The sequence below is a fragment of the Dermacentor variabilis genome, chromosome 5 (genome assembly GCF_050947875.1).
Source record: "Dermacentor variabilis isolate Ectoservices chromosome 5, ASM5094787v1, whole genome shotgun sequence".
In the NCBI taxonomy this organism is placed as follows: Eukaryota; Metazoa; Arthropoda; class Arachnida; order Ixodida; family Ixodidae; genus Dermacentor; species Dermacentor variabilis.
This window is the reverse complement of record NC_134572.1, coordinates 81,367,449-81,394,981: the sequence shown is the minus strand read 5'-3', so window position 1 is coordinate 81,394,981 and position 27,533 is coordinate 81,367,449. Positions and strand designations below refer to the sequence as shown.

The 27,533-nt window shown below is 52.5% G+C and overlaps 1 protein-coding gene across 2 annotated transcripts in view; it reads right to left on the bottom strand.

Annotated features, from left to right (window-relative positions):
* bbx (bobby sox) overlaps positions 1 to 27,533 on the bottom strand; it is a 270,510-nt gene that overhangs the window by 89,689 nt on the left and 153,288 nt on the right. Inside the window, exon 1 of one of the 2 annotated variants that reach the window (XM_075692970.1) lies at positions 2,255 to 2,540. The exons of the other annotated variant lie outside the window; for it this stretch is intronic. The gene's annotated coding sequence lies outside the window, so the exon portion shown is untranslated. Of the gene's footprint in view, positions 1 to 2,254; positions 2,541 to 27,533 lie in introns of those variants that run through there. 2 annotated transcript variants of the gene reach the window in all.

Here is a 27,533-nt window from a genome sequence, read left to right as displayed (position 1 = left end):
TGGACAAAGCTCAACTCGGCATCGGGCTCACTCTCCGCTGTCTCTCAATGCCAACAAATAGGTGCGCACCGTTATACGCCATCAAAAACACACCTATAGCACTCACCACGTCAAGGACACTGCCCATAGGGTCGATTTTAAATGAAATGAATGATCTCAAGTCGTGTAACTCGTTGACCAAGATGAGAGCAGCGACAATTGTTCCGCAAAGCACATTTTTCGTCGAAAGTACCGGTCTCATTGAACATCGCGCGAGAAGAACAATTTTTTACAAAGAAAAAAAAAAGGTCATGTTTCAAACAAGAGCAGGCCGATAGTTGCGGCAGAGCTGACAGCTGCCGCTATGGCTGGCTAAGTTCGAGGATGGCGCAGGTGGCACGCGACCGCGGCGCCATCTCTCGCTGGGCGCGGTCCCTCCTCCACCGCTCCAACAGCTGATTGCCGCCTGACGGGACAGTAAACCTGGCGCCCCAATGAACATCAGCACGCGGCGCGAAATAAACAAAAAAGAAAAAAAATACCGCCGGTGACCAATGAGAAGCGCGTTAAAAAAGAAATCGACGGTGTCAACACAGATCAACACGAGAAAATAATGCGAGCCAAGTGGAAAAGCAAGCGCAAGGGCCAGCTTCTACCATCGCTGAGTCCGCGACGCAACCACGGGTAGACAAAGGGGGTGAGCGCTTAAGAGAGAAGGAAGGCGGGAGCAAACACGCTCGCCCCAACGGAGTCTCGAACCAGAAGGCACGAAGGGCTTGCAGCGCACTGACGAAGTCGTGCCTGGTGGCCTTTCGCTGCTGCGAGCCATTCGACGTAGAGTTGCGCAAGAGCACGCTCCACGCGAGACCTCTCCCTCCGCTGTCGAGCACGGGCCGCCCACCACCACCGCTCTCCCAGCAACAGAAACGAAGAAAAAGAAACAATGGCGCGAACGAACGCCGCGAACCACGAGTTGTTTGACAGCGCGCGCTTTATCGCGAGCTACGACTGACGACAACAGATCGAGAATGTAGACAAAACGATGTGAGAGATACCGTTCACAGTGGCCCTTGACAAGTAGTGGGAGCTCCGGACCTCACTTTCCGGTCCTTACTCCTTCTTACTGTGGCGTCTGTCCCGATATTACGCAACTATCCATTTGTGCAAAAAGACCCAGTATCAACAATCGTTGGGAGTAGGACGGGGATTCGTTTTCAACCTGGCCGCTCTAATCCCACAGAAGTTCGAAGGGTGCTTTAGTGTTTGAGGACGGCTTCGCCCAAACTAACCGGAAGGAAGCGAGCTAGGCTTATGCGGACAGCACCAAATCGTCGCGTCGCGCAGCTCTCTGGGCAGATAAACAAACGCTCGCTTCCAGCGGCAGGTTAGTGGCCCTAACCCCGACGCAAGCGAACAAAAAACCACTGACGCCTCAGGCTGGGAACAAAAGGAGGCACGAAAAACAAAGCCGGAGTGGGGGTATCGACCCGTCGCCTCAGGCTGAGAACGCTGCACTGGATACGGTCAATCGAAGTCCCACCAGAAAAAAAAAAAGAAAAAGAGAGAGAGAGGGAGAAAGAATGAAAGACCGAAAAGTAAAGAAATGCAGAAATAATGTAGAAAATAAAGAAAACTGGGTGCGGAGGGGATCGCCATGACTAAAAACTGCCAGGTCCCTAAAGTAGTGACGAAAAGAAAAACGAGCTGCCTAGTGCCAGGTGGCAAAAAAAAGCTGAAAAAAGGGAAACGACAAGAATCGCCGCGATCGCGAGGTTAACTGGGACTGGCTCGAGAAGACGCCGAGACGGCACACCAGGAACTGCCAAAAATAACCGGCCCACACACTCCTCGACCGCCCAAAATGCTGCTCGCTCGCTTGCTTGTGCTCCGTCGGTCCCACCGCAGGGTCCTTCCTCTGTGCGCCAGCGCACGTCAAAACTCGGAGTTCACGCTGAGAGCACGACGACCCGGGCGCCGCAGGCCGCGGGCGGACAACACACACACAACCGACCCATCGTCTGGCACAGGAACCGCGCTCAGCTTGGTCCGCCGCTGCGCTCGTCGCGAGCGAAAGCGGCGCAGCCGCCAAACGGGGGCAACACAACGCACCCAGAGACGCGCTAGCCCGCGGGCTGGGTTGTGCCTACGAGACGCCCGTGTGGTGCGAGAAATCCAGCGTCGGCACAGGGGCTCGCTACTCGGTCAGGTCCCAAGCAGCAGCAGCGTTTGACGCGCGCCGCCAGCTCCGAAGGCCAGCTAGACAGGCAGCACTCACCTAGCGTGGCATCCAGAGGGGTCGTAATCCATGGGGGGAGCAGCGTCAGAGAGCACTTTCTTCGCGAGAGGAGGTGTATCCGAGGTGTGCAGCGTGGATGAGCCCGGGTTCGGGCCCCAAGCACTAGGCTACTACAGGTGCGCTGCAGGCAACCCCATTCCAACGGGGCACACACACACACAGCGGCGGCGGCGGCGGCACAGCCAGCGACGGGCGAGCGCGCAGGCGGCGGCAGCAGCGGCAGAGAGAAGCCCGATCGAGTTTAGAGATCGTTCAACTCTTCCCGACAGCCACCGCGCGCCGAGGAAGCCGAGGAGGAGAGAGAACAGGGCGTTGGGGGCGAGAGAGAAGCACACGACGCCGCGCCGCTGCTGCAGTCAAGCAGGCTAGCCAGCGGCACAAGCAAAAACGCGAAAGGAGGGATCGGGCGAGGACGCTACGGAGGAGAGAACCCTGCGCAGTCGCGCGCGCTCTCCACTTGGGGCACGAAGAACAGCGGGGAGAGAGAGCACGCGAAATCCGACAGCCTGAAAGAGAAAATAAAGAGAGCTCCCCCCAAAAGAAGAGATAGAAAGACGGGGGAGAAATGGCCACGCGAGAGCGAGGGAAAGAAAGAATAAAGCAAGGCACCGTGCGCGAGGAAGCAAGCAGTACGGAGCAGGCAGGCAAGCAGCAGCGCCGAAAATGCGAAACGGAGAAGAACGGCTCGTCGAGAGAGGAACACGCCTCGGGACGAAGTATGTGTGCGTGCGTGTGCTCGGCCCGGCCCGCTCGCTGCACACGCGAGCGAGCCATGCGCGGCAGCGGAGCGGGCAATAACGCCTAAATGAGCGGAGAAGTAAGATGGAAAATGGTGGGGGATGAAAAAAAAATAATACAAGAAAAAGGAACGAGGAGAAAAGAATGAAAGGCTCGCAAGCACGCGCGAATGCCTGAGGAGAACGTAGTCAAGCCTGTGCGAGCGCCGTAATATGCCCCTTTCGAGGATCCCGGCGAAACAAGAGGCGACGATGTCCTTGATGCAGGAGTAGTAGTGGACGCCGACGACGAGCAGCGCTGCTTCCCCTCGTAAAAGAGAAGGAACATGACGGCGCCCATGCATATGAGATGCTGAACACGAGGTCCGCCAGACGCGAGGTCAGGCGGGGGCGCACCGCTTCGAAGAGCATACAAAGCAGCCAATCCGGTGAAAGCGAGAGTGCCAGCGCGCCGGCGGACTTCTAAATTGGGCGTTAACGTTAGCGCCAGTGAGCGATATTTGCTCTGCTTTTCAGCTTTTTCTGTACTCCAGCTTTTCACTGACATTCGATTCGAGTAAAGGCTAGCTGATTACATACAATACGCCATAAAAATAATAAAAAACAGGAGGGGTGGCCGAAGGGGTCAGAAGAGGTGTCACCAACCTGTACACTTCAGCTACGACCACAGTAATGTATAAATACGACAACCCACGAAATTTGCGAGAGTTTGCTAAACGCTTGACGGCAAAACGGTTAAACGGCGCCCGACACACCAAGAGAGTAAATCAGTGTTTACGAATTCACCCTCACCCATGCTTGAACCTGCATATGAAATACCAGCCTCTGTTCAACGCTCGATTGTGAAGGCATCCCGAGATGGCGCGCGCTGGCGCAAAACCTGTCACCGCGCACAATCTCGAAGGCCATACATAGTCTGCGCCTTATCGAGTGCGCTACACATGAGAGGTGGCGCTTGAGTCTACAGCATACAATCAGGCCTTCTAAAGACACGCGTGCGCTGGAGCATTATGGGCGCGAAACACAGAGACGGAGCTGAACACCACAGTGCGCAGGCTCCCCCCTCCCCCGGATTGAGGATCCCTGCAGCGTTCAGTTGCAGTATAGTGACCCTTTAAGCACGGTCATCACTAGGGGCCACACGTAAGAAAAAAAACTTCGCACAATAAAGCGACTGGGACGACTAATTCAACTCCTTTTTAACCATTTAATTTCCGCCAATTTCTCAAGCAGCTGACACAAAGACTAAAAAGAAGAAACACCACTTAACAAGGCATTCGGAAAGATAGAAAGACAATCATAATGACGTGAATAATTAACGAACCCACGAGACGGTACAAAAGCTGCTGGAGGCACACACAATTTTCAGCCACCACATCCAAGAAGCTCGAGCAGCCGGGAGCGGGCGGAGCATGCGCAATCACGCTGCGCTATTTCGTGTAGCACTTACTTTACGCCAGAGCGTCGACGAATTATTCTCACTCAGCGTAAACCACGGTGAGCGCGCGACGCGCAAGTTTCAAGCGGACAAAAGTTTCATCAGCCTTAGCGGCACGAACTGCCCTCGCACAAACAGCAGTAGGTCCCCAAACCCTCTTGTCAGCGTTGAAGACACATTGAGGAAAATATTAAATGAAGCTAGACCGCATGCCAGAATAATGCTTGCCTAATAGCAAAAACGGCCGCCACTCTTCCGGCGAGCGGAGAACGGAATGCCAGGGGAAACGCCGGAGAGAATAAAGACGGTTGGCGGCGCCACATTCAACTACCTGCACCAGGGATGTAATTCTCGACCCCGTCTTACTGCGCCATGTTGTGCGATTCGGCATTTTGTCAGCGCTGATTGGCTCACATGGCAGCTACGCCTTCTCTGATTGGCTCAAAGTGCCAACATGTAGGAATTAGCGAGTGTACAGAATAGCACCTCTGTTCTTCCATACGTCAAGGATATTGGCAGCGCCTGCTAGTAGCTAATAATACTACCAAAAGCATGAGAAAAAAAAGAGCGAGAGAAATGGTGTACGTGTTTATGAGTGTGGTGGGGGGAGCGGGGGGGGGGCGAACATTAAGGACGGAAGTAAATTCTGTGACGACACCATGACGTAATATGCGCAAGAACTCAATTTTTTTTTTGTCACAAGCAAATTCATTCAAGCCAAATAACTGAAGAGAAAATTGATTTATCATTCAATGCATACTGTTTTTCAATGCATACTGTTGCATTCAATGCATACTGTTTGGGTGTTTCTCTTTAGACAGTCCATAACATAAGCATTCCGTTATTTGTACAGCAAGAACACGGCGCCCGCATGGAAACCATGGATGCACTAGTGATATCGAGGAGCTAAAGCCGCTATATAAGTTAAACCATCCTATCAAGGGACTATCACAGCAACGAGCACAGTGCGTTAGCATGGTGCAGGGACAAGCAGAGGCCGAAAAAATTCACGTGGCGTTGCAAACAGCGTCAAAAGAATAATGACGTTCTCCGGCTGACCTGCATCCGGAAGGATTGTCGCAGCCCTCACCAGCATAAAAGAAAGCACATGGCTTTTTCTCTGCAGCTGCGTAAACGCATCGGTGAAATGGAACGCTCGGTAAATGGCTCACGACACGGCGAAGGGCACATATCAGCTAGCAAATGCAAGCCCACGATATGCGTGAGGACCCGCAGATACGGACGGATGTATTATACAGGTGCACACAAGAGGCGCTCAAGGCGGCCGCCGTGTATAGAACGAGCGCCGAGCATGAATACCGATGAAACACTGGCCTTTCCAAAGACGTGTGCGTACGCAACGGTATCCTCGATGCGAAGCAGCGGCCAGGGGATTGTGTAACGTCCACGCCAGACAAAGGTGCACGGTCGTACTGAATACGTATACACGAGAGTGATCACATCTAGGTTTACCGGAATTTCTCAGTATCACCTGTGGCAGATAGCGTAATTCTAGTAATTAAGCAGGATTATTCTGGGAGGCCGACATCATTTGCATGAGAAATCGAAACACGCATTGAACTAATTAAAACATTTTACTAATTAACTTTTCAATGAAATAATCTTACGGCACTTACTGTAATTTACGAATTGTAGCCGGTAACCTTGCAAAGCTTGGAATGAATTTCCTCAATGACAGCAGTGCGGAGGTATGCGCCATCAAACGTGCAGTAAATATTCACTGTTCCACTTCTTCAATAAAACGCGTCGCATACTTTGGGAAATACCTCAAAACTGGTAACGCCTGGACTTCATTTCAGTGGACAGATCGTCTTGCAAGTTCACAGGCTACAAGTCGCAAATTGCAATATGTAAAGTAATTACGTTAATTAGTGAATGATTGTTAATTAGTTCGATAAGCATTTCGATTTCTAGTGCTGGTATTTTTTACCTTTTCGTATAACCCAGCTGAAGGACACTAATTATGCTACCTTCCACAGGCGGTATTTAAAAAATTCCGGGAAACTTAAAGATGATGACCCCCCCCACACACACACACAATTATATATATATATATATATATATATTGGATAACCTGTCGCGCCAAAAATATTTGACTCGTATAAGATCGCACGCAGCGTCTCACAGCACGAACGGTTTCCATATTTGTCGTCTCACTTTCGCCGATAAGACACATTTTGGCGCCCTTCAACCACGCTTGGGGCTCCGCTAGCTATTGGAGGAGGAAACCAGACAGAAAAACATACGTCCGTCTATTGAGTGCTGCGTTGACCTCCCAAATATTTCTCTGGCGGCATTTCTGTTTGGATACGATCACGTAAAATTGAAACGTGCATCCACTTTGCGGGAGTAAAGATCGAACACGTGATGTATCAGGAAGCAGCCAATATTTCGACGCGTGAACTTATCTTTATCGGGGCCCCGGCGAACATTATTTATTTATTTATTTGCTTGTTTTAACGTCCCCGTGCAGCACTAGGGCTATGAGAAATGCCATAATGGAGGGTGCTCCGGATTACTTTTTGACCACTTGGGGTTCCTTACCGGGCACCTAAGTACACGAGCGTTCTTTCACTGCGTCCCCGTAGAAATGCGGCCGCCGTCGCCAAGAACCGAACCCGCAACCTCGTCTTCAGCAGCTGAATGCAGTAGCCACTGCGTCGCCGTGGCGCAATTACCCCCGGCAAAGATGAGCCTCCTTATCGAAACATTGGCTACAGCCTCGTACATACCTTGTTAGTTGATCACATCAGATTCTGTCTCCCTGTGAACCCCTGTGTTACGGGACAGAATATCACGCGCGAATACTGACCAAAAAAGCAAAAAAACAAAGAAGATGTCGGAAATTGCTGTGAAGCTTTTCTGATAAAGAAAGTAGAAGAACTTAAATACCTTCATTTGAACATGACTCGAAAAGTTCACGCAGACTCACTCTCGGCGGTGGGAGACGTGCGCAAAAAACCCCGACGGCGCGTTCAAGGATGGCCACGGGGCTCCCGAGGTCACATACAGGTCGAACGCTCACGGAGGCTAAAATGTCGGCCGACTGCTAAGCCACCTCCAAAGCCGCTGCTGCCACAACGGCCTCCGCGTCTCGCTAGATAAGGACCCAGCACCTCCAAAAGTCAACGCACTACCATCCCCACCCCAGTGATTTGGGAGTGTACAGCCCTCTTGGACGCGCCATTCGTTCCTTTGTTCCCGGTCCTTCCAAAGCTGAAAACCAGACGACCGCACACAGACCTTTGTAAAAACTGTCGACGAGGCACCGTCAACTTGGATTGGTCCCACTGCGAGCTTCCCCGTGTTTTGGAACCGTCCTCAATAAAGCCCCGCCATCCACGCGCCATCGCCTCCTCGGCGAAAACGTGTACGGAGGGGCTTTATTATGGGCGGCGGTGTACCAACCAGGTTACTGGGGGCTCTTCCTATGCCTCCGAGATTGTGCGCGGTTGGTCAAAACTGAGTGCGCGCTATCTCGGATCCCGCAGAGTTTCCTACTGAAGGGAAGGAAACGCATAGGGAAGCATGGCGCTGCGATCGTTCAGCTACTACGGGAATGATGGGTAGTTCGCGGATTTGTATGTCCAATATTCCTACTTGTGGCTTCAGACGCTTTTGTCGCTTCATGGCTATCTAACCGCTTTAATAGGCCTGAATTTACAAACAACTTTTTTTTCTTCTAAACGCGCGAAAGCAATATGGGAGCGCAAATAAATCATCATTGCGAACTGTTACATTTATGACGCAATATCCCGTTGAATATGACCAATTTGAAAAGTGACACCATTTGAAGCCAAAAGACGATCAGAAAAATTTCGTCGAAAATTTTATGGCTGGCATCGTCTGGTGGGTGAGCACCTGACACGTACGCTGTGAAACACGCGAAACGCGAGTAATGATACGATTCATCGTTCGCGTATGGTGATACTGAACTTAAAGTTAGGTGCGACAAGTTTCCAGCAGAGACGATCCTTCACGCCGCGTCGTTGAACGCAAGATCCTGCAGCAGCTGGAACTGAGTTCAGCTGCATTCCATAGCTCTATCAAACGCCCTCTGAGAGGCTGCCGTACTCATCATGACTCGGAGGTCTTCAACTGGCCCTACTGCGAAATTCCCCACAGTATAGGCTCCATGCTTCAGGATGCAGACACACTGAGCAGCAAACAGCGTGTGGGGGGCCTGGGTCACCTATGGACAACACATCAACTATAAAGCGCCAATAACTTTTCCAACACAGCAGCCATAAGATGACATAAGTGATTTCAGCCTCTCTTCATCTTCTGTCTTTCTCTCTCTCTCTCGGGTTTTGTGATTGCACGCACTTCTTGGCAGGCGATATGCGACGACACGGCGAAGTTTCGTGTCGTCGCTGCATGGCGGGGCGTCAGTCAACTAACCTACGCAAATTGCGCAGATTCATACCCCTAGGATGTTAGGGTTTGAAGCGTGATGTTAGGAAAAGACCCGGACCCTGACCCGCAATGGCCGCGATCACGAGGCGACATGTGCAGCCAGGAGGCCCTGGAATGGAAATTTAGACCGTGTCAAGAGGCAACCCAGATGAAAGCGCCCATCCAACTCACTCCACGCACACAACCAAGAAGAACAAGAGTTCACAACCTTGCCCCGTATTTTTTAAGCGCGTGGAGGTGCTGCCACGAATCATACGGAGCTGTGCGGCCGTGAAATTGGCGCAACCGCTACCGCGTGGCCTTCAGCTTTAATTTCGGCAACGCCAGGAGCCCCCTCTCCGAAAGCAAATGAAGTATAAGCCGTAGGATGGGGGGCGAAAGGGGGAGGAGGCAGAGGGGTGGGTGCGAAACATCTTGAGCTAGACACGCGAGTAGCAGCGACGAGGCGCGAGCCCTCAGGCGCCCCGGAGCGCAAGAGCCGCGGCGCGCGTTCTTCATATCACCGCCGCTGCCAGGCGCTCCATCTCGCGGCGGCCTATCGCCCATTACACGAACAACCGCGGAACGCCAGACGCAGAGGCGACAAGCGCGTGCGACGCCCGTGCGACTGACAACGAAAGCACAGGGGAGAAGAGACTGCGAGAAAAAGATTAAAAAGTCGAATACCAAACAACCATCTACAACAGTAAACAGAATAAAATGGAGGGGGGTTCCCCTTCTCCGCCCAGCCACCCCTATGAAGACGAGTGTCCTTCGCCCGGAAAGAAGCTGCCACGCACTGTCCCGCAGGAGTGGCAGGGTGCGGCAGGGCGAAGTCTTTCACGCGCGCTACGGCTCGGCCGAAAGAGCCGTTCCTCGACGCCGCAGCCGGCGGCGTGCACCACGGAGAAGCTGCACGCCACCGCCGCCGAAGAGGCGGCAGGCGGCGTCGACGAAAATAGCGTTCGCCGCACCCGCGTCCTGCAGACAGGCACAGAAGGCAGGCCGCCTGCTTGGCTCGAAGGGGACATAATGGACGCCCGTGCAGCATGGAAGAGAGGGGCAGGGGGCGGGGGGTTCGCAGCCCACCCGACGCACACAAGCCGCGGCCAGGGCGCTCGACAACGCTTGCGCCTGTCAGTAGAGGGAACGCGAGAGAAACCAAGTAGTGCAACGCTTGCTCGCACTAGCACACGCCGTTGCTAGAAAGAGGCGGGGACGACGTCGACGCGATCACACGCGCTCGCATATCCAGCGTTCGCAATGTTTGTCCTGTAGTCCTGGAGGAGAGGACGCGTCCGCATCCTCAGCTGAACGCCACGGCGCTTATACAGCGGCGGTACCAGCTACAGCGGCAGCGCTATCGCAGAGCGCAACGGGTGGCTCATATGGTCTTCGTCGAGATTCGCGCACGATTAGGGAAGATAGCGAGAAGACGCGGCACAAGGCGATGCAAACACTGCACCGAGCGTGTGCTCGTCTTGTCATTCATATACGGTTGTCTTATTGCCCTCGTTAATGGCGTACTGTTAGCAGCATGCTACAATTGATATTACATTCGACGAAGCAACTCAAGAAAAACAGAGATAGAGAGGGCAAAGACTGGGCAGTCTACCCTGTCACTGACAGCAGATATAAAGCACGACACTGTGCAATGTGAAAAAAATGGAAGGAAACGAGGATATCTATTTGATCGGGTAAGTTCATTACCCGAGACTCCAACAATTATGTCAGAGAAGGAAAGAAATGGGCGATTACATTACACTGTGTTGTAAGTACACGATTACGCATTGTAAGCTTTTCATATTCTACGGTAAGGAAAATTACAATGACAATCGCTGACCTCCGCTCGCATCCTGTACAATACTTTCCCATTTAAAGGGTCGAGATTAGTATCTCAACACAGCCCACTGTACAAAGCAGATTTAATCGCGTTCAAATTTCAGCTCCGATTCACCAAGGCTTCGTTTCGTTATAAACCAGTACTCAAAACTACTATAACGAGAAGAAAATGACCTGTTAATCTCTAATGGTCAGTTTAATATAACATGCTTCTGGCTGCTACTGTTAGATGTGGCGCCATTTCCTGAGGCTACTTCGAGTTCCCCCGGACCACATCGAATCGCAGCACATTCCAGAGGAGCGCTCGAGCCAACAAGTTCACGTGCAAACAAGTTCGTGCGCCGTCGGTAAGGCTATTCAATGCTTGAGTTTTCCAGAAAACGAAGGGATAGCCCGGCATTGTTGCAAGGAACGTGGGTCCCGAAACAAGACGGCTGCGATGTACCGGGAAGGCCTGGCAGCGTCGCCCCCACCTGGCTTTTGTGACGGCGGTCAAGCAAGGGGGACCAAGCGGCGACTCTCTCCGCCTGGTGTGGCACTGCGGCACGGGCGCCAACCACTGGCCGAAAATGGCGTCATCTGAGCGGACTCTCCCATCGGCCGTACATGACGCGACTTCCAGTCCTCGAAGGGTTTAAAAGCAGCATTCCAGAGAGACCAGAGCATTCTGGAGCATTCCCTGATTGACCTCTCTCGAACTTCTTGCCGCGGGCCGCAGCGTCCGAGTTGCTGCCGGCCCGTAATGACTGTACGACTGTTACTTGACTCTCACCTCTCTGTATATAATGTAAAATAAACCCTCCCAAGTTTGTTTTCATCTCGAAGTCCGTCCTCAAACCCCTACAACTGGTAGGCAGCGGTGAGATCGCCTCCGAATGCAACACTACCCGTCGTTATCACCGTGCTTTTTCTTTCTTTATTTCTCCTTTCTTTTTTCTTCCCTTTGTCGCCAAAACTGTGGTTCTCGATACTCGACCGAAGTAAAAAGCCACGGCGGAAGCTACTACAACATGACGCGTCCTTCTTTCTTAGGGCCGATTTACGCTCGAGCCGCCCATCGCCGCAAGCCGCACCGCACGCCTGCGGTCGCGCGAAAAATTGCACGTATCCAGCACTTGTGCACAAATTACCGTTTACACTGTGTGCACAGTGTATACCTTACACATTGTAAACCGAAATTTGTGCACAAGTGTTTGATACGCGCAATCTTTCGCGCGACCGCACGCGTGCGGTGCGGCTTGCGGCGATGGGCCGCTCGGGCGTAAATCGGCGAACGGTGCGGTCTCAGCTGCGGTACGCAGCCGCCTTGCCACAACGACAAAGACTGGCGCAGAACGCCCACTTTCACCGGTGATCTGAGGGAACGAAGAACACCCGGCGTCGTGGCCCTCCTTTAGAGCCCACTCCAGGCCCACTCCCACGTTCAACCGGCCGAAGGAGATTCCGTGCACATGCAACGACAGTGCACAGCGGTGGGTCAGTTCGGCAGCGCGATCATAAAAGAGAAAGAAAACTAAAGAAGGAAGAAATACGACGTGGAGAGAGCCCAGAAAAGCAGGCACCAGCAGCGGGAGAGCAACGTAGAGAGAGGGAAAGAAAAAAAGCGGCGAGTTGGGGTGGAGAAGTGCAAGGGAGCACTCCCCTCCTCGCAGAGCTTGTTTCGGCGCCAGCTCTGGAGCAGAAGCCGGGCGCGCGCGCTCGAGCACGCGGCGAGGAAGGAGAAATATAATTAAAGAGATGCGCCCGCCGGGTGAGTGACCGCCGCTGGCTTCGGCAGTCTCAGCGCTCCTGCAAGCAAGCAGCCCCGTAAACGGCGGCGGCGGCGGCAGTCCACTCTGCGCCGCGCGAGCACGCGGCCATATAGACACACACACAACAGGCCAAAGATAAATGACATTGGGGGCCCCGGCGGCCGAGCTTACGCGCCTTCTTCGTGGGCGCGCAACACAGCACCACTGCGGCAGATGGGCCGAAAGGGGGCACGGGGAGGCGAGGTAGTTGTAGTGGAGTGCTCTTAGCGCCGCTGTTAAACTCTTACTGCCTCGACTCCGGCCGCCCATATCCCGGTCGCGCACACAGTGCGGCCGCTCAACCTCCGGTAGAGTGCGCACCCTGCGAGGCTACAGCGACGACCGTGGCTGCATTACGAATTCCCGAGGAAGGCACCTGCCCATAACGCAGCAGCGACGACGGGGTAGTGCTCGGTGCCCACCTCTGTTAATACAGTCGCTTCTTACGCGCGCCGCTGTAGAGGACGAATAGATGCCGAAACAGAAAAGACGTGGACGAACTTGCTAGGGGGTCCTGCACCTTTCGTCATGAGTTCCTCGTTCGAAGAAGCATTCCTTGATTCGGCGCGAAAAACGATGGTGACACAAAATGGAAGCGTACAGATCGAGCGCTGTCTAACTGAAGTTTACTAAGGAAGAAACGTAAAAAAAAAAAAAAAGACCGCAGCATCTGCGTAGGCGCGTACAGTATTCCGAGAAATTACCGTATTTCTCCTACACTGTCAGAGCACTATGCTGGTTAGGGTGCGCTGTACTCGCACCTGCGTAGGCCTTCTAGCCAAAGTGTGCACGCACACACACACACACACACATACACTCACACACGCACGTCATCATTACTTCACCGCCACCTAGGCGACGCGCGGGGTTTTATGTCACACGTCGACAATGAGACGGTCAGCAAGCGAGGAACAGCTGTGGATTTCCCCGCCGTAAAGCAGCGGGCAGTCCTCCGCACGCACCGCTTGGACGTACGACAGATCAAACCCATTTTTGGACCTTGATTTTTGCTGGTTAGCAAGATTCGCACGCCACTGTACTTCAAAGACGCATTTCTAGAAAATGAAGCATCGTATATTTGGTGAATCTGCGCGGCCGCCTCTTACACGCATATGAATTCACGCATAAGATGATTTCCTTATAGTTTCGTCAGCCCGTCTTCGCTCTCTTTTCCTTGCTTTCATTCCCCCCCCCCCCCCCCGTGTTAACGCAACACCTTTTGCAGTTCTAAACGCTGCTGCCACCGCATTTCTCTAGCGTTAACAGTTCGCTAATGGTAAACTTACCGCAAGCGTGACGCGGTGCGAGCGTGTACTGTAGGACAGGTTAATTTCGAAACGCCACAGCGGCGTGCCCGAGAAGCGCAGCTGTACGCAAAGGGGCCCCCATCGCAATACGACTACCGACTGAAGTTCCTTCCACGCTTCAGCCATTACGCCGCACGTGGCGCGAAAGACAAGCGACAACGTTCGAGAATGCCTATAAGGCTTTGTTAACCTTCTCGCTTGACCTAGCCAAGCTCACCCTTGTCTTGCTTCGAGTGTTGGCCAAGCCTTGTCTACGGAAATACCTAACGTGTAGCTAAGCCAACCATAGCATATCATGGCAGATGCAGATGCTGTGAGACGACGGCAAGTGGTGTTCACAAGGAACTGAAGACAAAAAGAAAGAAAGGAAACCTATGAGAGAGAGGAAAAAAAGAACTCCGTAGACAGATTTCCGCGCCATTGGTGTGTGGTGGCAAAGCGGCAGAGGAAGGAAAACCATGGAACACCGTCTTCATTGAAATACTGTAAGGTGCATAGACACGGACAAGTCAGAGCGAGAGAGAGAGAGAGAGCAGACGACGCAAGCGCTAGTGCCATCTGATCTACCATATTCGGGCATTTAGACACCAACTTTTATCCAGAAGATAGAATGAGTTGGAAATACAGAGTACCTTAGTAAGATACAATTGGATATCACCCGTTGGTCTCGCCTCTTCTGTTGTCTTAGTCTGAGCTTCACGCTGTTGGAATCTGGCGCTGTTCACTGTATGGAATGTTACGGACTAGCTCATGAGAACACCTTACAGAACACTAACCGAAAGACACAACTTCATTAAAACGACCCCGAAAGGAGGGCGCTAATGGAGCGAACTCCCAAAGACGCGTCAGAGAAAGCAGCAGAAAGCCGTTTGTTTCGTCAACGCCCTCCGTTCTCAACACCGGTTGGCTGGATGGTACCACATAAAGCTGGGCGTTTCTCCCGACTTTCCTTCTTTCTTTTTTCCTCCGTCGTACGAGTCGAAACGAAGGAGAGAGCACGAGTCGCGTCGTCGTACAGAGTGTAACACATTCATAAGGTGCGTCACTCGCTCTGGACGCAGAGAGTCCTCGAAGAGTTAAATCTTCGCTATTACGAAACTTCTGCTGACACGGAGACTTCGAAGGGGAAAAAAGAAAAGACGACAAACTTTCTTTTTATTTTCTGTTGGAGCCATAGTTATAGGCGCCCATCTCCCTATGCCGAAGGGCAGCGCCGACGCATTACCTGAAGGCGCGTTATTACAGTGTTTTAGTTTGGCGTTTTTACGCTCCCCTCAGCAGCTGAGAGGAGCGGAGGCGCGAATGCGCATGCGCCCCCCGCTTACCCGCAAGCGGGCTAGCGGAGCGACCAACACGGTTCACTTACAAGCTGCCTGAACGGCGCGTTGGCTAGCGTTGGCATCAGAAAGGATTGGATTGGATGCAGAAAGCAAGCTTGCTGGCTATGACGTGGCGTTCCCCAAGACGGCGCTTTATATTGCACTGGATAAAATGGACGGGTAACGCATTACAAGCGCACGTCTAGATATATAGTTCATGGACAAATAAGTTATATATATTTGTTTTACTTTACAAAAGTGATCAATAGGTGTTTTTTGTTTCATTACCCTGAATTTGGCCAGAGGGCGCTGTAACCACGAAAGGTCTAAAGAAAGGTCCGCTCTGCTACACTAAACATATAACTAAAGCGTGAAAATCACCCACCGCTCCGCTGTGGCTAAGCTTAGCCACAGGTGGCTTAGCCACAGCTAGACAGCGGCAAAAACGAAACAGAAAAAAAATGACCTTAACAAAAATTTGGCTTGGGTTTCGCCTTTAAGAGTGGAACGCGGTAACATTCAAAGATCCCTCACTGCTTCTCACGCTTCCCGGCAACTGCAGCTTGTGTAAGCGTAATATTTACCGGAAAGCGCTGGTGGCGAACGCTATGCACGAAAACGAGCTTTCTGGTAGAAACGCGGCATCCTGCCTTGGCCGCGATGCCATGCCTAGATAACCTCCTTGCCCGCCGCTTCGTACAGGGTGGAGACAACCGCGGCAGCTACGATGGCTACAGAGGCTAGAAGGTTTTCCTAGTGTCGTGAACGGCCGCCATTTCAAGGGGCCCCTGTGAAACCAGTTTGGATGCACTGCGTAGGTGGCGCTGCAGCTACCAGGCGAGCGGCTGTGGCAGCGCTGTTCTAGGCGCTGTTAGATATGGAGCTGTTTCCTGCGCCTACTTCGAGTTCCCCCAGACCACATCGAATCGCAGCACAACTAATTGAGAAGCGCAGTAACACGGAAAGCACATTCCAGAGGAGCGCTCGAGCCAACAAGTTGAAGGCCACAAGTTCACGTGCAAACAAGTTCGTACGCCGCCGGTAGCTATTCACTGCTTGACTCTTCCAGAAAGCGAGGGGATAGCCCGGCACTGTTGGGAGTAGGTGGGCCCTCGGACAATGTAGCCCAAGCGTCCCCCTTCTCGGCCTTTGAAGAGCGCATTGCAAGTCTGCAAGGCAAGACCGCAGAGAGCCGCCGGGTGTGACACCGCGACACGGGCGCCAACCATTGGCCGAAAATGGCGTCATCTGAGCGGACTCTCCCATTGGCCGAACATAACGCGACTTCCAGTCCTCGAAGGGTTTAAAAGAAGCATTCCAGAGATTCCTGGAGCATTCCCTTGATTGACCTCTCTCGAACTTCTTGCCGCGGGCCGCAGCGTCCGAGTTGCTGCCGGCCCGTGATAACTGTACGACTGTTCATTGACGTCTCACTGTAAATAATGTAAAATAAACCTCCCAAGCTTTTCATCCCAAAGTCCGTCCCCAACCCCTACAGCGCGCCGTTCGCCCAGCCAGTTGGCAAGTGCGCGCGGGCTGGGATTTGTGCGTGATTTGTTTGTGCCTCTCGATGCACGTGTGATGATGCCGACAAAAAAGTTCGTACGTGTTTCGTGCCGCTCTGCAATGGCGGCTAAAAGACGTCGAAAGAAAAAGTGTCGTTCCGCGCCCCGTCCGACCCTCATCGGTTGCAAGAATGGGCTCGAAACATAAAGCGAGATGACAAGGCTCTCGACGAAACCTGCGCCGTGTGCTCAAGGCATTTCGACGAACGATACGTTCTAAGGACGAGATAAATTGCTACTTTGTCCCGGCTGTTAGATTGAGCCTCTCTCACCTGGCCAACATACACAGTATGGAAAAGCGTACTTCTCGAAACCCTGCACTGTGACGACGTCCGATATGAAATACTTGCCTACGATGCAAATAGTCAAGAAAGCTTATATTGAACCAGTTCAGCAGGCAGCTTAATAAACGACTAGCGACTTTTAAACAAATAAATGCAAGGAAGCGAAAATCCCTCGACTTATTAGTATAGAATACCATCAAAAGGCCTACGTGCTGATTCAAGAAGTGCACAGTTTTTGAATGAGTTTATTGTTTTTCTCAACGAATGGGTGGAATATGCTGCACAGCATGGTGGCGGCTTTTTAAGTGCAGGAACTGCCCTTGGGCTGCGTGTAACGCTGCAAAGCACACTGCCGCTTGTAAAATACCTGACCACGTCCCTGCAATACAAGTATTTGTTGACCGCAAACCTAAGCCAAGACAGGATGGAGAATGTATTTGGTATTGCGTGCCAGCTGCTTCGGTTGCAATGATCATCCAATAGTTGGGCAGTTTTTGATAACTATCAACAACCTGGCTTCCTGCAGCCTCGCAAAGCCTCCAAAAGGAGCAAAAGTACCTGCAGAAGTAGTGACTGCCCTCTTGCAACCATCTTATGTCCCCAAAGGAAAAAAAAAATGTGCGAATAACTGAACTTGTCGATAATTTACATACTGGATGGCGGAAACTTGGCTTCTGCTGCATGCAGAGCTGCTCGAGGAGCACAGCAGCCTCAGCGATCCTCAGGGCTGTGTAGACAAAAAAAGAAAGTGACAGCAGACTAACTTTTTTTTTTTATGTAGCTGGGTATGTTGTCAGAAAAATCCTTTAAAAATTTCCTTGCCCTGAATGTGCAACTTGTTTCAGCACTTCATCTTTGCAAGCCGAGTCAAACAACAATGCCTCGCTTACTCGAAATTTTGACCATGGAGGCTTAGTTTATCCATCAAGGCCAATTTAACAGCTCATAGCAAAGCTTGAGGACGCATTTACGGTGTTTTTCAGTCGCAATAATCTGCACGCAGATAGCATGGTCAGCTTTCTGCATTTTCTTCAGGGACGTGAGCTTCAAGGTGTGAGCTGCGAGGTGCATGGACGTGGAATTACGGCAGAAATGATGAAGTTTTACGCCTTGACTAGGATGCATTTTCTTGTAAAGTCAGTAAACAAAGAGCGCCGCGATAAAAAAAAAAAGCTGCTGAAAATTAGGCGCTGTCGGTAGCCTCGCACAGGGCACTTCGCACAAGGAAAGGCATTAGTATGTTGTTGCCATGGAACCTTGTGTAATAAAGACATCCCACCCTGCAATTTGTCCCGCTTCATTTTCTCGTTTCGGTATCACGTACAAGATGCGTTTCTACGCTTCTTTACGGCGCAGTAGGTCGGGCCCGACGTGACGCTTGCATTTGCTCCTGCCGCGGCGGCACGCTGTCGATGTTACAGCTAGTCCGTATCGAATCTAAATGACAAGAGAACCTGTGCCAGAGTTTGCACTGTCTTTAGCACTTTAACGCCTTGTCAAGGCAGTGACAGCAGCACACACACGATCAACCGACTGAACCAGAGAGCACTACCCCCATAAGGGCTTCTTGCGCTCGCCCGCGCGCCAGCGGGCGGTAGCGCCATCTGCCTTGCGCATAGCAAGTTATTTCAGCTGCGCCGGCTCGGTCTTGACACTAGGAAAACCTTCTACCCTCTATACTATGGCGTTGGATCCGCGAATGGGCGGATACACATGAGTGTCGGCAATGCGTCCCTACGGCGACCACAAAAAGCGTCTACTACGGCGTCCGCAATTCGCGTGCCCAACGCCGTAGTAGACGACGCGGTTGTTTCCGCCGAGGAGGAAGGAAAAAAAATCTAGGAGTAAGCGTCAAGTGATTCTGTTAGCCTCGGTAAGCAGACCTCCTCTGAAGCCGCCCCTCCCGCTCACCGGCGCCTTGAGCGCGGTGGTCTTCGGGTAGGAATAGGCTGTGGACCCTCGACGTTCGCTTGCGCTCCTGCACACGTTTGCAGGGGCGAAAGACATGTTGTTTCCCAGAAAGTGCCCCCAAACGCGACGAATCGCTGTGGAAGGGCGGCTTGGTTGCCTTCACACGTTTGCAGGGCGAAAAGTATCCATGTTTCCTTGAAACCGTCCCGAAATGCCACCAATTTTCTTTGAGGTGGTCGTCGCGGGTTGTTGGGCATAATGCCGACGACTTCGTTCGCTGCTCCATTGGCGCCTGTCTGCTGCTTGCTTAAGCGGCGAGCAGCGTGGTGGTTCGGTGCTTTGCCTGAATGACATAACACAGACTCGACTGCTTCCCACACTTGAATTTCTTCACTCAACATCGGCTTGCGTTTTCCACGCCGGCTATGTGCACATATTCCAAAACCCCCGCAGCTGACGCAACCAAACCGAGCCGACTAGAGCTGCCGCTTGCCTATCACGTGAGTGCCTATTTCCCATCATCCCATTCCTCTAATTTTTTTTATGACTAGGCTTCAATATTGTCACGTGACGCTCCCTCCAAGTATTTTCCTTCCTCCATTGTTTCCACCCTGTACGGAGCGGCGGGCGAGGAGGAAATCGAGGCACCCTACGATGCGGCGGAGGCGAGCGCCATCTGGAAGTGTTGCAAGGAACCGGGCGCGCCACTCTATGGCCTTCGAGATTTGCGCGCGCCGGCGCGCGCAAATGTCGAAGGTATGGTAGAAACGCTGGAAAAGGGGGTTTGCGTATTTTTTTTCGCTTTCGCGTAACAGAATTATGTTTCCTCATACATTCAAATTACAGTCCGACGCTATCATTAGGTTGTGTGTACGTCGTACTTCACGATTTTTCTGACGTATTTTACCTTGAGAAATTCAATTAGTTCAGTAACTTCCTTGCGCAACATGGAGGGCCTGCGTGGTTCGGTATGCGTGGCTCTAAATTCATTTGCCGAAACGACGTCGGATGCTGGACGCAGACGCCGGATTTTCTGCGACACGGGGCCTTTAACGCTATCGCGTAAATAATGAATTTGTGTGGTACCCGATGTCGAAAGATTCCCGACAAGCCATTTCGTGCCAGGCGCCTGCACGGAGAACGCGAGTAACGCCATGCGGCGAGGAATACCGAATTTGGGCTCTCCTAACGTCGGTACGGTTATCAAACGGTGAACGCTTACCGAAGCAACGTGCTGAGCGACGGTGCCAATTTTACATTAAGCATTAAAACACTGAGCGGCAATATGTACGTTTATTTGTCCCTTAGTCGCCTTTCCGCTCGTATTTGTGCCTAGCGAGCGAAAAGAGGGAACCGCGCAAATCCATCTGTCTCAACCAAGCGTCGGGCCATTCGTATAGGCGTCACAGGGGGCTTCTCATCGTCTGCTCGATTGGTGCCCGTGAAAATTATGGTGACCTTGGCGATATCTGTGCACCTCGCGCCTCGACTGCGGTGTTTGCCGTGCGGTGGCGCGTGCGTAGGAGTCCGTCGAAAGGTCGCAGCAGGCAACAGAAAGGGGTCTTGTTTCCACGGACCTCCACCTCCAGGTCAGGGCTGGCAAAGCGACGATAAACGAGGTGACCGACGTACTCTTTATGTATACCATTGCCAACGACAAATTGCTCCGTTTCACGTTTTCCGCCGTTTAATAAACAAAGGACGTCAGTGGGAACGATTCAGCGCGGTCGTCACTTCCCGAACCGTGTTTATCAAGAACACTGCGTAAAGGGGGCTGCTGGCGGGCGAACGCGGGGCCTGAGTTCACGGCATACGACGATCGAAAATTTCAGCAGCAGCATTGACAGGCGTACACGTGGTGTCGAAGCCACAACGGATTTTCGTGGTGCAATGCACGGACTGAGAGAGAGAGAGAGAGAGGGGGGGCTGTGCAGCAGCGCCAATTGCGGATTAAGTCCGTTGCGTAGCCGACGGTCATTTCTTTCTTTCCGAGGGTATGTATACATTCCTTGAGGCAAAGACTGACGTATGAAAAACGGAACGAAGGAAAGCAAGAAAACCAAAAGATCGTGAGAGAGGAAATGGAGATGAAAGAAAAAGTAAATGGAGGAATAATTACAAACATCCCGTGCGTTGTCCTCAGAATCATTCATTAGGGATTTGTGCCGCACTGATATGAAACCACTATACCGTCCAGACAAACAGCGAATAACACAGACAATTGAGAAACTTTATACGTGTAAACGTTAAGGAGAAAATGAAAGCGCTGCCCCGCAGCAAACGCCAAACAAGGGCAAAAAAAAAAAGATGAAAAGAGAGACCAACTAACAATTGGCGACCTGCCCGCTGCCGAGCGAATATCTGAGGAACTATATTATATGGCGCCTGCTACAGGATTCGTACGACAAGTCGCCGAACCGGTCACCCCCCCCCCCCCCTCCGCTTTACTCGTGCTGCACGTAACTTTCGAGACCGGGTCCAGTTAAGCCTCGTGTTCCAAGCCGAGCCCTTTATTTCGCCCGACGGCACGCCATCCCTTCATCCACCCTCGACGCGGCCCTTGCGTCAGTTAATGCAGTCCTCCAGCGCCATCCATGCAGATATACGCGCTATACGTCGCCGCGACTTGCGTAACGGAACTTGTGAACAAAGCCTTTGTCTTTGCCCGCCCTTCCTTGCCTGCGAATCTTTTCACACCGCAGACACAACGCCGCCGCCTCTGCTGTCAGCTGCAACTTAAAACCCGCGCTCACGAAGGCGCCGTGCGCGCAGCCGGTTTCCTGACGCTTTCGCCACTGCCCGTATTTTTCGCCTGCCCTTGTTTGGTTGCGCTGTTTCAGCTTATGCGCTCGCCTCGCATGTATCAGTCGGCAATCAAGTCTCGCTCTACGCCGAAAGCCCCGTAGGCTGTGCCTTTCTCCATAAAGTCTCCTACGCTAACGGGCCTATCAAAGACGAGCTGCTTCTTCAGCCTCACAAATCGGACGGATCATAGTCGGAACGCGGCAATTCCCTCACGCCGCACCACTGCAGACAATAACGAAACCGCTCGCCCAATTACCTGCTCACCTTCCCTGGAAAGCCTTCGGGAAACTGAAAGTACGAAAGCATTAATTAATTATATTTATTTATTTATTAACTGAAATAAACTTCTTGACTCCCACAGCCAGGGCAGAGACTGACCGGACAGTTTAACTGAGCCAGAGGAAACAACGTCGTGGGCGACGCTGCGATGTGCACGCCATGCATCATCGCTAAAGGACAGATGGTTTTGGTAGCTAAGAGTCATATAATAACGCATAAAAAGGTCTCAATCGGCCCACAGGCGCCGACTAAACACGTGTATCTCCCTAACGTGTTTACCTGAATCCGCTTGTCGCATGGCTCATCCGAGACATCAGTCTCTTGGTGGCACGAGGGGATTCACGCTGTGAAATTTTAACTCCTACTACTACTATGTTTGTCTTGCAAATGCTGATATAAAGCCGTCGCTTCAGTGAACAATTCTTCGAGGTCACACGAAGTTTCTTCAAGTACATATATATATATATATATATATATATATATATATATATATATATATATATGTGTGTGTGTGTGTGTGTGTGTGTGTGTGTGTGTGTGTGTGTGTGTGTGTGTGTGTGTGTGTGTGTGTGTGTGCGAGAGAGAGAGAGACCGGACACCCCCCCCCTCGCCCGGAAAGATGATAAAAACTTTCCGCCTGTGACAGGGCCTATTCATGAGACTGGGCCTCTTCCTTTGTGACAAAGAAAGCGTGCACGCCCTTCGCAGGTACACTTAAGTTGGTCTAAGAGCAAGATCTCGAAGACCATGGCCTCGTACGTCGACGATGCAGAAAGCCACAAGAGCGCTGTGGCGGCTGTTACACCCAACCGGCCTCAGCAGCCGCCTGCGCGTGGGTGGTACAGACACGCGAGCGTGCGTGAGAAGACAGCTGCTCGACGTCTCCTTTCCGCACCTTCCATGCAAACCAGGCGCGATCCGGGTTTACCAAGCAGTTTTTTGTTTCCCTGCGCTCATTCTGCGTCTTTATAACAAGCGGACCATAAATCATATGCAAATGAGGTGCGCACCTACGTGGCACTACTAGCCGAGAGCGCTATATACGAAGACGGTAAACGCACCTCCGAGGTCACTGCAATTTTGCCGCGAAAAACGTCTATATTGTGCTGGTGTGTCGATCCTGTACCAGCGTCACCTATCTCAGCGCCGCGCAGGGCGTAAACCCGCATTTAATAGCACCTTGAAATAGACGGCTATATTGACTTTCCTGCTTCCTAATAGCGCTGTGTTCACTCCCATCCAAATCGAAGTAACACCCAAACGCACGTTGTGTATGCCGAATGCTGTACACAACCCGGTATGCGACAGCGACAATTAGAGCACACGTATACGACTCTAGAGACAAAGCAGAGTTTCATCAATGCTGCATTACTGTACAGAAAAGCATCTGACTATCACAGATAACTTTTTCAGCGAGTAAAACGGAACCTGTACAAGACGGGAATACCGTATTTCCATCATATACGGCTAATGCGAAAACGGGGCACGGCCAGACTCTTTTAAGTGCTCTCGCTCTCCGTGCAGTATACTGTCCACACCCGAAACACGCCGTCCGTTTCGAAGGAAATGCAACACACCGTAACCGTACAGACCAATGCTAACAGCAAGGGAAGACGAATACAGTACAGGCACACGCACCCAGAGGACCAGCGCTCCTCGTAGACACGCGAGTGTAACCTGCCTTCTGGCTACTAAGGCTACACCTTTTCGTATATACAGGCGGCACACGCGAGCACGACACCTGCCTTGTCCGCGCCCACGCACAAAGCAAAGCGCTTCGTCCGTCAATATTCTCGGGGAGCTCGTTCTCGTTTATGACGTCACCCGCACGCAGCTCTGACATAAGCGCACCCCGTGGCGCTCTCGGTAATCGGGCGCGGCAGCGATCGAGACAAATGGTCCTGGAATGAACGGCCATTGGCGCGACAGCGGACACGCACGCACATACACACGCGTGCACTTGTGCAGACGCTGCGCCACGTGGTGCCGAGTACACTTGTCTCGCGGGCAGCCCCCGCCGGCCAGAGAAATGGATCCGCCCGCCGCCCCATTGTCGTCGGCGGCGGCGAATGACGAAACTCGAGCAGGCACAGAGACAAGAGGGCCGCGCAAAGTGGCAGCTCGACATGACAAATGTACCCGCCGCGCGGGCTCTCTGCGGGAGCCGCGGCTCGGGCCTCTAAATGGTCTGCGGCCTAACTGGGCGAACGGAGGTGCGCCTGACGTAGGCTGGCCGTGTCGCCGACGATGCAGCGCGAGCGAGCACGGCACTGCCGACAGTAACGATAACCGACGGCAAAACGCCGAACCGTCACAATGATGCAACTGCAGTTGCTCTCGTTTATCAGGACAACTTAATGTTGGCGTGTGGATTCCTATTCATAGACTGCTTTATGCGTAAAGTACGCAGAAATGTTCCTGTCGGTGCAACAGAATCATAGTATACGTCGCGTCACCTCTTCTTATTGCTACGGTACTCCGTTTTCATTGGAACGCACCAGCTGGAGCCGAGAATAAAACTAAGGAATCATCGTGATCACCAGTAAAACGCTATTTATAATATGCCGTAATCAGTCGCTAACTGGGCAGATGACTGGACTAGAAAAGCGCTGCTTTGCTAGCTATACGCGTGTATATTTCGGAGAACTTGCGCACACTTGTTCAACTAGAGCAACACTGAACGCATCTTCATATACTTTGATATATTTGTGATGTACCTCCACTTCCGACTCTCACTGACCTCTCCTACGTTCCTCGGCCAACGATGTACTTTATGTACCGCAGCAGTAACGGCGAACGTATACACCTAATTTTCGCACCGCAAAACGCGAATTGCTCAAGGAGAGTAAAAATCGAACGCGATCAATCGAGCTCTGCCAAAACACAGACCAGTACAGTGACACCACTGGGTCAATCGACGTGATGAGATAACGAGGAAAAATAAAGAAAAAAAAGCAGAGTGCAAGATTACCCACAGCCGAAGTTCTACGTGACGGACATCGATACATCTCAGGAAAGCATTCCCGCTTGCTACTCTCTCCAGAGTTGCAACTGCGCCTACTTTGTTGAGAGGAACCGTGCAGCGAGCTGCAACGGAAATACGGACCCGCTCGGTCAGGACACCCCTCCACCCGCTTCTGGTGCCAGCGAGCGAAGGGAAGGCGGGGGGGGGGGGGGGGCAAGCAGCGGCCAACGGCCCCTTTTGTCGCCTGGTTACCGTGTTGAAAATAGCTAGCGAGCATTCGGGGCGCGCGCCTGCGAGCGCCCGAGGCTATAACCAGCTACCGCTCGTAGGAGCCCCCCTCCCCACTCAGGTGAGCCCCGGCGCGGGAGGGGAGGGCCGTCGGGCGTTCCGGTGAACCCTGGACTAATGCAAGCCAATCGATGGTGCCTCCGTACACACACACACACACGCACGCGCGCACACGACGCTAATGACCTACCGGCGGAGTCTGCGCACGCAGCAGAAACACAGGGGGAAGGGGGTCCCGTCTTGCGAAACACCGTGTGCACTGCCCTCGGCGGCAGTACGTGGCACAGAAGAAAAAAAAAAGAAAGAAAGGGAAAAAAAAAAGTAAGGATCGAGGTTTGTTTGGATGAATACGAAAGTGAGCTTCGTTACACGAACCGTGCATATTCCGCCACGCATTCATTTGTGAGCGGACTGGCGCGTAGTGTACTGCATCCGCACACGTTGCAGGTCAGAGTACTCGGTTAATTGCGCGCACAACAGTGAGCGTGTACAGCTGTAGAGACCACGCGCCGTCGGTAAGCGGCGCGGCGCCGTCTGGGGTCCGGTCCCGCGGGAGCCATGCAAAAGTTCGCCAGACCGGTGCACCCACAGCTTCTAGCCTAGCGGACACTCGTTCCCAGGACGACCCTCTCTACGAGACAATCCGGTCAACGTCCTGCGGCGTCGGCCCATCCGCGTGGTGCTAGTTAGGCGATGCGCGACGCGCTCCATACGAGGCACTGTGGCACATTAGACGAAGTTCGTCGAAACGCGCGCTCAGCTACAGGCCTGATGCTTGGAACCTTCGAGGGACTCTACAAGTTGGTGAAGTTTAAGTTCTCTTCTATGACGACAACTGCAATGATGAATGCAGTATTTGCAAATTGGCCAACTGCTGCAATGACATCCGATCGAATCTTTGCGCAATAACCGCACAAGGTATCCACCTAACAAGCGAAACAAGATAAAGGTAAACAATGTAAGCGACGTTGCGTTAATATAGGGACGACCTGGAAAGACTACACTGAGAACTGCAAAGGCTTCGCGTTATGGACGAAACAAATTACCGCAAGTAGTAAATCGTTTGCGGTCTTTTCTGGTTAGGAGAAAGGGACAAAACAAACAGATGCACGGCGCAGCTCGTCTCGTTAGCGGGGGGAGCTGAAGGCCGACTCCAAAAACGCGAGTCGCCATTACTCACGCGAAAAAGATCCCTGAACAACGGCTGCACACGCGAGGGAGGAAATAATTGCGCACTCCCATAACTACGCTGGTTATTTATGCCGCCGCTGCTTAACGCCCCCCGACCCCCGCCCGCCATCCCTATGGTGTCTTTCTCCTTCCCTCCCCACGATGGCGTTGCAACTTCCGCTACTTAAGCGAGGACAGGTTTCAACAATTATCCCTCTTCTTCTTTCACTCGCTTTTGCTGTCTGGCCGAAGCGGATTTGTGCCTGCTTTCGCTTAGATGGGCATAACTTTCTTTGACACTGAGGCGCCCCCTTTTGGGCATACACGCGGGATCTAACGAAGTTACCGAACACTGGTACCATAGTTTCTACAGCCTTAATTCTAATTACGGCTTATCCTTAATTACGTAACGTAAACTTCGACAAACCGGTTGACCACCCATCGATAGCCGCAATTCCATGAGTTCGGCAGTGATGCATCGCACCGCAACCACGTAAAGGGCGGTAATGCTCCAAAACGGTGAATCGAATTAATGTCCCAAGGGAGGACGGTTCGAGACTGGTTTAATCGCCTGCGCATGGAAAACTACGGTTTATGGCAAAGGTGTGATGAACAGGGCTGGTTGGTGCACATTCCGAAGGGAATCGAAGAGGGCAACAGACGGGACGTTGCGAAGACCACCGTCAGCGCTGTCTCTCTGGCGTCTTCACTACGCGCGCCTTTTATTTATTTTTTTTTTTAAGCGAAAGCTTTACTAACCGCGTCGAGCCGAGTTTCGGCGTCGCCGCGAATTTGACCTTCATTTGACCGCAGCTGCGCCGTAGCCTTGGCAACTCATCACGTGACTCGCCGCGCCGAGCTCCGTCGCTACCGCCGGCTTGGCGCATGCGCTCTCCGCAGCTGGGTCGCCGCCTGACCACGTGACTCGCCGCGAGCCTGACTAAGCGGAGCGCCGCGCACCCCTGGTCAGTGCGAGCTTGGCCATGGATGAGTGCGAAGCCGGGCCGTCTTCTCTGAGCATTGCGCGGGAGCGGAAGGCTTTGAACAGTCGTCGCCAAGCGGCGTCTGACAGCCCCGCGGATACCACTCGGCGAACTGCTTCGCTGGAGAGGTGCTTCACTTCACCACATCATCGTTATCGT